Source organism: Magnolia sinica, chromosome 11, assembly GCF_029962835.1.
Source record: "Magnolia sinica isolate HGM2019 chromosome 11, MsV1, whole genome shotgun sequence".
Lineage (NCBI taxonomy): Eukaryota > Viridiplantae > Streptophyta > Magnoliopsida > Magnoliales > Magnoliaceae > Magnolia > Magnolia sinica.
In genome coordinates, this window is record NC_080583.1 from 57,607,408 (window position 1) to 57,621,222 (window position 13,815).

The 13,815-nt window shown below is 38.9% G+C and overlaps 1 long non-coding RNA gene across 1 annotated transcript; it reads right to left on the minus strand.

Moving 5' to 3' along the window:
- Nucleotides 1-12,905: 12,905 nt before the first annotated feature.
- Nucleotides 12,906-13,319, minus strand: LOC131218382 (uncharacterized). Its single transcript, XR_009157682.1, has 2 exons — nucleotides 13,143-13,319; nucleotides 12,906-13,060 (listed from the first exon to the last, which is right to left on the minus strand). It is a non-coding gene; the product is annotated as an uncharacterized LOC131218382 (long non-coding RNA).
- Nucleotides 13,320-13,815: the final 496 nt, after the last annotated feature.

The following is a 13,815-nucleotide window of genomic DNA, read 5'->3' on the forward strand; positions in this document are numbered from 1 at the left end:
TGAAAGCTATCGATACAAGCTCCCACTTCCACACTGGAACGTTCAACGGCTATAAGGGACCAGGGGGTCTCTGGTGGTCAGCCTTAACACACTAGTATGTGTCACACTTAGCCATAAAACTAGCAATCTGGTGCTTCATCCCCTACCAAAAATACTACCTTGACAACAAAACAAGCCAACAAGCTCGACATTGGCAATATAAACAAATCAGCGGGTAGGAACATCTCACCAACCAAGACGAAACACAATATACAACATCGTTCTAACACAATGGTCTTCCCAAAAAGTGTCGATATTGACAATCCCTTATGGCAGACTCTTATAGCTGTCTGATTGAACAAAAGCCCTTGGATACAAAAAGGTAAGATGCACCAGAACACAAGACTTATACATGGAGATAGGGAGAACACCCTCAACGATAACTAAGGGTTTTGCTGAGTTGCCCAAAATCAAGCCTAAGGTGGCTGGGGAGGTGTTTGTCCCCTCTGTATCTGCGGTCTTTACTACTGCTATAGTCGCTGCGGGGGTCTATCCTACTGTCTCCTCTGCTGTCGAGGTATCGGTGGTAGGAGCCACTGTCGCTACTGCAAAGGAAGAGGGCACACACGCCTCTGATGCCTTATTTATCCACATCCATAGAAAATGCCAGTAAACGGTCTAGAAGGTGGTGCTGAACGTGCTGCCGATGCCCTGACGGCTTGATAGACTACGCACCTCTGCCGCTATCGACGACGCTGGAAGTTACCAGATGGGGCCTGCCTCTTCCGGCCTCTTCTCTGATCGTGATCCCTCTGCAAACTGGTCCACTCAACCTCGCCCTTAAGTAGAAATACCGCTAACGGAGCTCGCCGCAGAGTCGAATCTCGCAAAAGTGGGCTCGCACGCTTTTGTTCCGCCTGTCCGGGCATCTCAGGAACGAGCTGACGGGTATGAAGAACATCAGTGATGATCCGCATCAACTGCTGGAGATGCTTAGCTCCTAAAGGAATCCTCAGATAAGCGGGGGCAACACTGTCCTCTGATGGAGGCACATGTATGGCAGGAGCCTCAGGAATAGGGACTGTAGGCTCAAGAGGGGGAACAGGAATCTCAGAGGGTGGAGTAAAAGTCACTCGGATTGATGGAGTAGAATGAGAACCACATCCATGAGCATCATGGCCACGGATGCCATAATCATGGGAACCTCGACTAGACGGCATTGTCTACAGAAGGAATAAAGGTGATGGACACCTAAGGATTAGAATCCTTGAAGGCTCAAACGGAACAAGGAAAACACACTCGGGACACTACTTGTCCTAAGCTCGCAGGAGATATGCGATGTTATCCCAAGTTATTCCAAAATTACTTGTTATACTCTGATACTAACTCCTGTCATGCCCAAGACTCGGTAATTGGACTCACAAGGAACCCGATAGTCGGTTCTGGCTGCAACAGCCTCCGTACTGCCCCATTCTCGGCTCCTGAGGCAGGTTTCAATCCTGGGATCTCACAAGGAGGATTTCCATAACTGTATAATCATTTCCAATACGAGCATACCCAAAATCACAACAAGTAAATTTCAAAAATAACAAAAGGACACTTAAAAAATCTACTATAAATTTAAACTTTTACAAGTACATAGCTGAAAAGAAATACATCTGATAACAAAGGAAGTAGGAAGAAGATCTGCAACACTGGGGTCCTCGGTGCAACTCTAATCCAAGCTCAGTTGCTATGATGCCGACCTAGGATCCCTTGCATGTATCAATCGTGCATAAGTTTATAAAAGCTTAGAGGGTGATGGAAGTGTGTGACAATGGTGCTTAGAAGAAGATAGAGAATGCAGGAGGGAGTCATAATCAATACCAATACCACTAGCCTTACTAAGGCAGTCATGAGCGCAAGGAGCTATACCAAGGTAGTACAATCATGTGGGAAGCCATACCAAGGCTATATAACACAATGAGTACCTTAATACAATGAGTACTGGGCACTATGCCAAAGCGAAGCAATATAAGGCATATACAGTTGATGCAAATACAATGTGAAGTAATGCCAGTGCTCATATCTAACCCACATATCAAGTACATTTTCATCATAAAGAAATTACTGGGGTCTAGTACACTACAGAATGACTGCCACTCTATAGACCCGCACAGTCAAACGAGCATAGGAGACCTCACTACCCTCTTGTGGATAACCAATCACTAGCAAGGCCTGACAGTAGCGGACCCCTTCACGAGCTGGTCAGACTCAGCCTAGCTATTGTCTTCTTTCCCTCACATAGGTAAGGTCACACCCCAATCTAACCGACTACACGACAGTGGGAGTCACGGCTTAAAGGTATAAGGCCCTCGTGCGCTCATGTTTCCACACGGTCACGGCGCTGGAGCAGATCCTTGGTACCATGGAAGTTTTAAAAATTTCACCCATGGGTATCCTATGCACCCTATATGCTCAAGTAACATTTTCAGTATCCAAAAATGGCCATCCATGATGTATATATGGAGGCTACAACCTTGATAAAGCAAGACCAATAATGTTCATATGCTATGCAGTGTCAGATGCATGAATCACACAATTAACCATACATTAACTCCAAGCATCCAACATGCTCAAGACGGGATACTACGTCTCTCGGGGAAGGTATCATGCAATGCCCAATGACACAATCATAACCACACACACAATGTCATTCAAGCATACAATGATGCACATGGGCCATGAAGATGAATCTAGACGTGTTATGCGATAATATATAATGCGGTACATTCCTCTTATCCAAGAAGGGACCAAGACTAAGTATTTAGACAATATCCATAAGGAACCAACCTCTAGTAGAGGACCTTTTACCAGGGGTAGTCCACGAGACTAAGCATATGAGCTATAAGACTAAATAATGCAAAAATGGCCCTAACAAGAGTCTAAGATGTGCATTCAATCACACTTAAATACTACTGGGCCTAGGGGGGTCCATAATGGAGACGTTTAACCACAATTCCCCAAAAGGCATATCCACCATGAACTATATGGATAAAAGGCCCAAGGCCCATAATTAAGATAAAAATAGGTGCCCACATATATATATCCCTCATAATGGGTCATAAGAAAAAAAGGGTCTAATGCTACATTCAACAACATAGACTCCAAGAGGGGAATTAAGGCCCAAGGCCCCATTCTCATTGGCTATAGAATTCCATACATTAAGTTGAACTTGGTGGGCAGCCTGCATAAATAATGTATGGTCCAAAAATAAGTTTAAGTTTGGATGAAATTGGCCCCACTACATCAGCCCAATAACTAGCAATTTAAGCGGGCAACCAAGGGCCCATTACCATCCTTATCTCAGCCCACAAGTCCATCAAAGTGGTGGAAGTTAGCCCAATGTATGGCTGGGCCAAGCTGGGACATCCCTACCCATTCTGGGCCCACTGGATGTCCCAAAAGTCTGATATTAAGATGGGGTCCTCATATGATTACTAAAAGCGACCCAAAAGAATCCACTAATTAAACCCAAAGATTATAAAATATAGGCATGCAACACGTACACAAGTTCTCAATATGGTGGGCTCCACATCCAATAAAGTTTCAGCCATAACAATGTACATTTAAGGCCCCTTGATAAACTTTTGGCTCACTTAACTTCCTGGACCTGCTAAAGCCCAGAAATTAGTCAACTATGTGGGAATGATCTCATGAAGGCCAACAATACTCACAGGGCGCCCCACCAGATGGAGGGCATGTATATATCATGAAAAAGATCAAGTGGGCCTGCTACTAGACTATGAGTCCAGCAGCAACCTAAGGCAGAGAGTGCCTCTAAGATCGGGCGATCCAAGGCTTGGATGGCCTGTACCAAACATATGTTAAGGTAGGCTCTACGTACATCCACATTGAGCCTCAAATAAATGACCTATGGTCTATGGTGGGCCTTAAACCACCCATAGAGAAACCCATGAGCCTATCTTAGGATCACCCAGGAGGACATCCAACCTCAACTGGTTCCCAAGAGGTAGCTTACTTTTAACCAAATACAGATCAAGGCCCAAGGCCTAAACGAATCATGGGCCTAGTGGGCAAACATACAAAGCCCCACTCATAAGCAATATGGTGGGCCCGTAGGCAAGTTTTGGGCCCAACCATGAAGATCATAAACCCATATATTATGGTGGGCCTAATGGGCAGCCCATTATTCCAACATATGGGTAATCCTTATATTTAAAATGAGTAAGTTGGGTGTCACATCTCGGCCCAAGTATGGGTTTATTCTAATAGGCAAGCAAGGGCCCCACTACTTGAGTATTTTGGCCCATAAAACTCATGATAATAGTGTATTAAATATAGGCCCAAAGGTCAGGGGCCTATAAAAAAAGTTTCAAGTCAATTGGCCTAAGAAAATCCAATAAATAACTATGAAGACTAGTGTAATAAGATCCCAATTGGAATGGGCCTTAAATATGCACTAATTAAGCCCAAAATATAATTTAAAAATAAGAAAAGATATGTGTAATAATATTCCCAAATTTGGTAGACCATGCTGCCCCAAAACATTCATTTATGGGCAGCAATTTTGGGCCTATTGCTGAAATTTCAACCCACCCACAATTTGCCATTACTAAAAATTCATAAATTAATTAATTTATATGTTTATTTTAGTTCCTAGTGACCCATAAATGTCACAGGGGGGTTCACCAGATGAAGGGAGTATATTAAACACACAAATCATATGGGCCATGTTGCTGGACTGGACATCCAGCAGCAGCCCAATGGGCTGGGCGTCCCATGGTGGGCGGTCCTATGGGCCTGGGTATTTGGCCCAAAAACTCATACAATGGGCCCCAATTGGATCCTATTGAAGGGGAGGATGATCAAGTCCCCTATGACACTATGCTAAAACTGTAAAAAAAGGATGGTCCAAAACTGTCTCAAATGACCAAAAAGGACGGTCATGGACCATCACATGGGCCGTCAAATTTTAACGTGTCGTATTACTTAAAGGACAGTAAAAAACTATCGTTCTTATTGACGAAAAAGGACGGTCATGGACCGTCTCTTATGAGCCTTTAAAGGACGGCCATCGACCTCCTTTAAAAGGACGGTCATGGACCTTCCTTAAAAAGGACTGTCATAGACCGTCTCTGATGAGCCTTCAAAGGACGGCCATGGACCATCAATAAAAAGGATTGTCATGGATCGTCTCTTATGGCCCTTCAAAGGACGGCTATGGACCGTCCTTTAAAAGAACAGTCATGGATTGTCCTTAAAAAGGACTGTCATAGACCGTCTCTTATGAGCCTTCAAAGGACAACCACAGACCATCCTTAAAAAGGACTGTCATGGACCGTCCCTTTTGAGCCTTCAACCTGTTACAATATATTCTTCCTGATATACACCTGTTATATAATATATTTCATCATATTCACATTCATATCCATCTAAACCCTACGTAAATCCAACATAAACTACATTCATCCAAACATAAACTACATCCATCCAAACACAAACAATCTTATCCACATTACATTCATCCACGCATAAATACATATAAGTTTAACATCATAAATAAAAAAAGGAAAAAAATCAGCAACAATTTTTTTTTTGTGTCTTTCATCTGAAAAAAAAATATTAAACCAACAAAACATTAAAATTCAGAATCATGAAGAATTGCATAAACTTCTTCCAAAAAAGTAGACACTTTTTAAAAATAAAACTAATGCAAGCAAATAATGCAAAAAAGTGTTTTAATTCAAGTTATAGGTTTAGGGATTTGAGAATACATTTAGGTTTTAGGTTTATGTTTAGGTTATAGGTTATAGGTTTAGGTTTAGGTTTAGGTTAAGGTATAGGCTTAGGTTATAAGCAATAGGTTTAGGGAATTGAGAATAGGTTAAGGCTTAGGTTTAGGAAATCGAGTTCGGGTTCGAGATCGGGTTTAGGTTTAGGTTTAGGTTAGGGAGTTAAGATTAGGATTAGGTGTAGGTTTAGGTTTAGGGATTTGAGAATACATTTAGGTTTTAGGTTTAGATTTAGGTTATAGGTTACAGGTTTAGGTTTAGGTTAAGGTTAAGGTTTAGGTTTAAGCTTAGGTTTAGGTTATAAGCTATAGGTTTAAGGAATTGAAAATAGGTTAAGGTTTAGGTTTAGAAAATCGGGTTCGGGTTCGGGATCGGGTTTAGGTTTTGGTTTTCAAGTTTAGGTTTAGGTTTAGGTTAGGGAGTTGAGATTAGGATTATGTGTAGGTTTAGATTTAGGGATTTGAGAATACATTTAGGTTTTAGGTTTAGGTTTAGGTTATAGGTTATAGGTTTAGGTTTAGGTTAAGGTTTAGGTTTAGGTTTTGGCTTAGGTTATAAGCAATAGGTTTAGGGAATTGAGAATAGGTTATGGTTTAGGTTTAGGAAATCGGGTTCGGGTTCGGGATCGGGTTTAGGTTTGGGTTTTCAAGTTTAGGTTTAGATTTAGGTTAGGGAGTTGAGATTATGATTAGGTGTAGGTTTAGGTTTAGGGATTTGACAATACATTAAGGTTTAGGTTTAGGAAATCGGGTTCGGGTTCAGGATCGGGTTTCGGTTGGAGTTTTCAAGTTTAGGTTTAGGTTTAGGTTAGGGAGTTGAGATTAGGATTAGGTGTAGGTTTAGGTTTAGGGATTTGAGAATACATTTAGGTTTTAGGTTTATGTTTAGGTTATAGGTTATAGGTTTAGGTTTAAGTTTAGGTTAAGGTATAGGCTTAGGTTATAAGCAATAGGTTTAGGGAATTGAGAATAGGTTAAGGCTTAGGTCTAGGAAATCGAGTTCGGGTTCGAGATCGGGTTTAGGTTTAGGTTTAGGTTAGGGAGTTAAGATTAGGATTAGGTGTAGGTTTAGGTTTAGGGATTTGAGAATACATTTAGGTTTTAGGTTTAGATTTAGGTTATAGGTTACAGGTTTAGGTTTAGGTTAAGGTTAAGGTTTAGGTTTAAGCTTAGGTTTAGGTTATAAGCTATAGGTTTAAGGAATTGAAAATAGGTTAAGGTTTAGGTTTAGGAAATTGGGTTCGGGTTCGGGATCGGGTTTAGGTTTTGGTTTTCAAGTTTAGGTTTAGGTTTAGGTTAGGGAGTTGAGATTAGGATTATGTGTAGGTTTAGATTTAGGGATTTGAGAATACATTTAGGTTTTAGGTTTAGGTTTAGGTTATAGGTTATAGGTTTAGGTTTAGGTTAAGGTTTAGGTTTAGGTTTTGGCTTAGGTTATAAGCAATAGGTTTAGGGAATTGAGAATAGGTTATGGTTTAGGTTTAGAAAATCGGGTTCGGGTTCGGGATCGGGTTTAGGTTTGGGTTTTCAAGTTTAGGTTTAGATTTAGGTTAGGGAGTTGAGATTAGGATTAGGTGTAGGTTTAGGTTTAGGGATTTGATAATACATTAAGGTTTAGGTTTAGGAAATCGGGTTCGGGTTCAGGATCGGGTTTCGGTTGGAGTTTTCAAGTTTAGGTTTAGGTTTAGGTTAGGGAGTTGAGATTAGGATTAGGTGTAGGTTTAGGTTTAGGGATTTGAGAATACATTTAGGTTTTAGGTTTATGTTTAGGTTATAGGTTATAGGTTTAGGTTTAGGTTTAGGTTAAGGTATAGGTTTAGGTTTCGGTTTAGGTTATAAGCAATAGGTTTAGGGAATTGAGAATAGGTTAAGGTTTAGGTTTAGGAAATCGGGTTCAGGTTCGGGATCGGGTTTGGGTTTTGGTTTTCAAGTTTAGGTTTAGGTTTAGGTTAGGGAGTTGAAATTAGGATTAGGTGTAGGTATAGGTTTAGGGATTTGAGAATATATTTAGGTTTTAGGTTTAGGTTTAGGTTATAGGTTACAGGTTTAGGTTTAGGTTAAGGTTTAGGTTTAGGCTTAAGTTTAGGTTATAAGCTATAGGTTTAGAGAATTGAGAATAGGTTAAGGTTTAGGTTTAGGAAATCAGGTTCGGGTTCGGGATCGGGTTTAGGTTTTGGTTTTCAAGTTTAGGTTTAGGTTTAGGTTAGGGAGTTGAGATTAGGATTAGGTGTAGGTTTAAGTTTATGGATTTGAGAATACGTTAGGTTTTAGGTTTAGGTTTAGGCTATATGTTATAGGTTTAGGTTTAGGTTTAGGTTATAAGCTATAGGTTTAGGGAATTGAGAATAGGTTAAGGTTTAGGTTTAGGAAATCGGGTTCAAGTTCGGGATCGGGTTTAGGTTTTGGTTTTCAAGTTTAGATGTAGGTTTTGGTTAGGGAGTTGAGATTAGGATTAGGTGTAGGTTTAGGTTTAGGGATTTGAGAATACATTTAGGTTTTAGGTTTAGGTTTAGGTTATAGGTTACAGGTTTAGGTTTAGGTTTAGGTTAAGGTTTAGGTTTAGGCTTAGGTTTAGGTTATAAAATATAGGTTTAGGGAATTGAGAATAGGTTAAGGTTTAGGTTTAGGAAATCGGGTTCGGGTTCAGGATCGAGTTTAGGTTTGAGATTTCAAGTTTAAGTTTAGGTTTAGGTTAGGGAGTTGAGATTAGGTTTAGGTGTAGGTTTAGGTTTAGGGATTTGAGAATACATTAAGGTTTAGGTTTAGGAAATCAGGTTCGAGTTCGGGATCGGGTTTAGGTTTGGGTTTTCAAGTTTAGGTTTAGGTTTAGGTTAGGGAGTTGAGATTAGGATTAGGTGTAGGTTTAGGTTTGGCGATTTGAGAATACATTTAAGTTTTAGGTTTGGGTTTAGGTTATAGGTTATTGGTTTAAGTTTAGGTTTAGGTTAAGGTTTTGTTTTAGGTTTAGGTTTAGGTTATAAGATATAGGTTTAGGGAATTGAGAATAGGTATAGGTTTAGCTTTAGAAAATCAGGTTCGGGTTCGGGATCGGGTTTAGGTTTGGGTTTTTAAGTTTAGGTTCAGGTTTAGGTTAGGAGATTAGGATTAGGTGTAGGTTTAGGTTTAAGGATTTGAGAATACATTTAGGTTTTAGGTTTAGGTTTAGGTTATAGGTTACAGGTTTAGGTTTAGGTTAGGTTAAGGTTATAGGTTATAGGTTTAGGTTTAGGTTTAGGTTTCGGTTTAGGTTATAAGATATAGGTTTAGGGAATTGAGAATAGGTTAATGTTTAGGTCTAGGAAATTGGGTTCGGGTTCGGGATCGGCTTTAGGTTTGGGTTTTCAAGTTTAAGTTTAGGTTTAGGTTAGGGAGTTGAGATTAGGATTAGGTGTAGGTTTAGTTTTAAGGATTTGAGAATACATTTTGGTTATAGGTTTAGGTTTAGGTTATAAGTTATATGTTTGGGTTTAGGTTTAGGTTAAGGTTATAGGTTATAGGTTTAGGTTAAGGTTTAGGTTTAGGTTTCGGTTATAAGATATATGTTTAGGGAATTGAGAATAGGTTAATGTTTAGGTTTAGGAAATCGGGTTTGGGTTCGGGATTGGGTTTAGGTTTGGGTTTTCAAGTTTAAGTTTAGGTTTAGGTTAGGGAGTTGAGATTAGGATTAGGTGTTGGTTTAGGTTTAAGGTTTTGAGAATACATTAAGGTTTAGGTTTAGGAAATCGGGTTCAGGTTCGGGATCGGGTTTAGGTTTGGGTTTTCAAGTTTAGGTTTAGGTTTAGGTTAGGGAGTTAAGATTAGGATTAGGTGTAGGTAGGTTTAGGTTTAGGGATTTGAGAATACATTTAGGTTTTAGGTTTGGGTTTAGGTTATAGGTTATTGGTTTAGGTTTAGGTTTAGGTTATGGTTTAGGTTTATGTTTAGGTTTAGGTTATAAGATATAGGTTTAGGGAATTGAGAATAGGTATAGGTTTAGGTTTAGGAAATGGGGTTCGGGTTTGGGATCGGGTTTAGGTTTGGGTTTTCAAGTTTAGGTTCAGGTATAGGTTAGGGAGTTGAGATTAGGATTAGGTGTAGGTTTAGGTTTAGGGATTCGAGAATACGTTTAGGTTTTAGGTTTAGGTTTAGGTTTAGGTATAGGTATAGGTTTCAGTTTAGGTTATAAGCTATAGGTTTAGGGAATTGAGAATAGGTTAAGGTTTAGGTTTAGGACATCGGGTTCGGGTTCAGGATCGGGTTTATGTTTTTGTTTTCAAGTTTAAGTTTAGGTTTAGGTTAGGGAGTTGAGATTAGGATTAGGTGTAGGTTTAGGTTTACGGATTTGAGAATACATTTAGGTTTTAGGTTTAGGTTTATGTTTAGGTTTAGGAAATCGGGTTCGGGTTTGGGAACGGGTTTAGGTTTGGGTTTTCAAGTTTAGGTTAAGGTTTAGGTTAGGGAGTTGAGATTAGGATTAGGTGTAGGTTTAGTTTTAAGGATTTGATAATACATTTTGGTTATAGGTTTAGGTTTAGGTTATAGGTTATAGGTTTGGGTTTAGGTTTAGGTTAAGGTTATAGGTTATAGGTTTAGGTTAAGGTTTAGGTTTAGGTTTCGGTTATAAGATATATGTTTAGGGAATTGAGAATAGGTTAATGTTTAGGTTTAGGAAATCGGGTTCGGGTTTGGGATCGGGTTTAGGTTTAGGTTTTCAAGTTTAATTTTAGGTTTAGGTTAGGGAGTTGAGATTAGGATTAGGTGTAGGTTTAGGTTTAAGGTTTTGGGAATACATTAAGGTTTAGCTTTAGGAAATCGGGTTCGGGTTCGGGATCGGGTTTAAGTTTGGGTTTTCAAGTTTAGGTTTAGGTTTAGGTTAGGGAGTTAAGATTAGGATTAGGTGTAGGTTTAGGTTTAGGGATTTGAGAATACATTTAGGTTTTAGGTTTGGGTTTAGGTTATAGGTTATTGGTTTAGGTTTAAGTTTAGGTTAAGGTTTAGGTTTATGTTTAGGTTTAGGTTATAAGATATAGGTTTAGGGAATTGAGAATAGGTATAGGTTTAGGTTTAGGAAATCGGGTTCGGGTTTGGGATCGGGTTTAGGTTTGGGTTTTCAAGTTTAGGTTCAGGTTTAGGTTAGGGAGTTGAGATTATGATTAGGTGTAGGTTTAGGTTTAGGGATTCGAGAATGCATTTAGGTTTTAGGTTTAGGTTTAGGTTTAGGTATAAGTATAGGTTTCAGTTTAGGTTATAAGCTATAGGTTTAGGGAATTGACAATAGGTTAAGGTTTAGGTTTAGGACATCGGGTTCGGGTTCAGGATCGGGTTTATGTTTTTGTTTTCAAGTTTAAGTTTAGGTTTAGGTTAGGGAGTTGAGATTAGGATTAGGTGTAGGTTTAGGTTTAGGGATTTGAGAATACATTTAGGTTTTAGGTTTAGGTTTAGGTAATAGGTTATAGGTTTAGGTTTAGGTTTAGGAAATCGGGTTCGGGTTCGGGATCGGGTTTAGGTTTGGGTTTTCAAGTTTAGGTTCAGGTATAGGTTAGGGAGTTGAGATTAGGATTAGGTGTCGGTTTAGGTTTAGGGATTCGAGAATACATTTAGGTTTTAGGTTTAGGTATAGGTATAGGTTTCAGTTTAGGTTATAAGCTTTAGGTTTAGGGAATTGAGAATAGGTTAAGGTTTAAGTTTAGGACATCGGGTTCGGGTTCAGGATCGGGTTTATGTTTTTGATTTCAAGTTTAGGTTTAGGTTTAGGTTAGGGAGTTGAGATTAGGATTAGGTGTAGGTTTAGGTTTAGGGATTTGAGAATACATTTAGGTTTTAGGTTTAGGTTTAGGTAATAGGTTATAGGTTTAGGTTTAGGTTTAGGAAATCGGGTTCGGGTTCGGGATCGGGTTGAGGTTTGGGTTTTCAAGTTTAGGTTTAGGTTTAGGTTAGGGAGTTTAGATTAGGATTAGTTGTAGGTTTAGGTTTAGGGATTTGAGAATACATTAAAGTTTAGATTTAGGTTTAGGCATTTGAGAATAGGTTTAGGTTATAGGTTTAGGTTTAGGTTTAGGTTTAGGGATTTGAGAATCGGTTTAGGTTATAGGTTTTGGTTTAGGTTTACGTTTAGGTTAAGGTTATATGTTAAGGTTTAGGTTATAGGTTTTGGTTTAGGTTAAGGTTATAGGTTTAGGTTTAGGTTAGGTTATAGGTTTTTGGTTAAGGTTTAGGTTATAGTTATAGTTTTTGGGATTTAAGAATAGGTTTAGGTTATAAGTATAGGTTTTAGGTTAGGTTATAGGTTAAGGTTTAGGGAATTGAGTTTAGGTTATTGGTTCAGGTTATAGGTTATAGGTTATAGGTTTTAGGATTCGAAAATAGGTTTAGGTTATAAGTATAGGTTTAGGTTAGGTTATAGGTTAAGGTTTAGGGAATTGAGTTTAGGTTATAGGTTCAGGTTATAGGTTATAGGTTATAGGTTTAGGTTATAGGTTTTGGGATTTGAGAATAGGTTTAGGTTATAAGTATAGGTTTAGGTTAGGTTATAGGTTAAGGTTTAGGGAATTGAGTTTAGGTTATAGGTTCAGGGTATGGTTTAGGTTATAGGTTTTAGGATTTGAGAATAGGTTTAGGGAATAAGTTTAGGTTTAGGTTAGGTTGTAGTTAAAGTTTAGGGAATTGAGTTTAGGTTATAGGTTTAGGTTATAGTTTATAGGTTTAGGTTATAGGTTTAGGTTGTAGTTATAGGTTTTGGGATTTGAGAATAAGTTTAGGTTATAGGTTAAGGGTGTGGTCCCTGCAAATATAGATATAAACACGGCCTGCTCCAATTAGCCAGGCCCTTCCAATGCTATCCATAGGAAATGGATAGCTTCATCATAGTCATAATAGCGGTTCTCATCTTTCAGGGATCCCCGCTCAACATCCGGATAGCTCCGACGCGCATCCGGGTCTGCTCCATCAATTTCAAGTAAATACATAAACATGGCCTGTCCAAATGGCCAGGCCACTCCAATGCTATCCATAGGAAATGGACAGCTTCATCATGGTCATAACAGCGGTTCCCACCTTCCAGGGACCCCCGCTTAACATCCGGATAGCTCCAACGCAAATCTGGGTCTGCTCATTTAAATAAAATGGATTATCAAGATCATTTAAATAAAATCAGGTCCAATCAACAATCTGACCTGGAGGATTCTATTAGTATTATTGACGGCACCTCGAACCTTGTTTAAATCCAGGTTGCAATCTGTGGCCACTAATGTTATTTGTCTTTCTGTGAAGTTGGCGACGATTTCTGCATCAAACCCGGCGAAAGCAGCCCTAATGATAAAGAACATTTCTTTCTATGAATTCATTATCTCTCTCTTTTAATTTTTTAACTTTCCATTACAATAATAACTACCTGAAATCATGGCATTTTCTCAAGATAGAAGTCCAATCCATCCCAACTTGTGCACCTGTTAGGACAAGTAATTTAAACAACATCCTGCAACACATTTAAATGCCTAATCAGTCTCACTCCAGTCTTATATATTGAATGCCTAATGTATAGTCTCTTGAATTGGTGCAAACCATACCTGAATTGTTGTACACATCATTTAATTTCCAACCTCCCCAAGGAGTAGATTTATCAGATTGAACGGACTGCTTCATTGCTTACTTCTCTTTCATCAACATCTGCACCTAGACATTCATTGCTTACTTCTTTTTCACTAGAAATAGTGCTTACCAAATGGACGAAATCATAGACATCTGTTACGACATCTAGATTTGATGCCACCTAGCAAAAAGAAGAAAGAAGGTGATTCATATTTATGCTTATGAAACAAAGTCTAATAGTTTACATAGCTAGGTTATTAAACTAATAAATTCTATGAAAAATAGCAAGTGCCAAGACTTATGGCATAAAAAAAAATCATTGCATAGATTAACAATCAAACAACAATGGTAAAGGGAAGAAAACTAACTTCTTTCTTGCTCCACATAATCTAGTTGGGGCGTCGTATTAGTTCACGTAAGACCTGCGGACACCACATGCATATAAATTAGTTCATGTAAGACCTGAGGACACCACA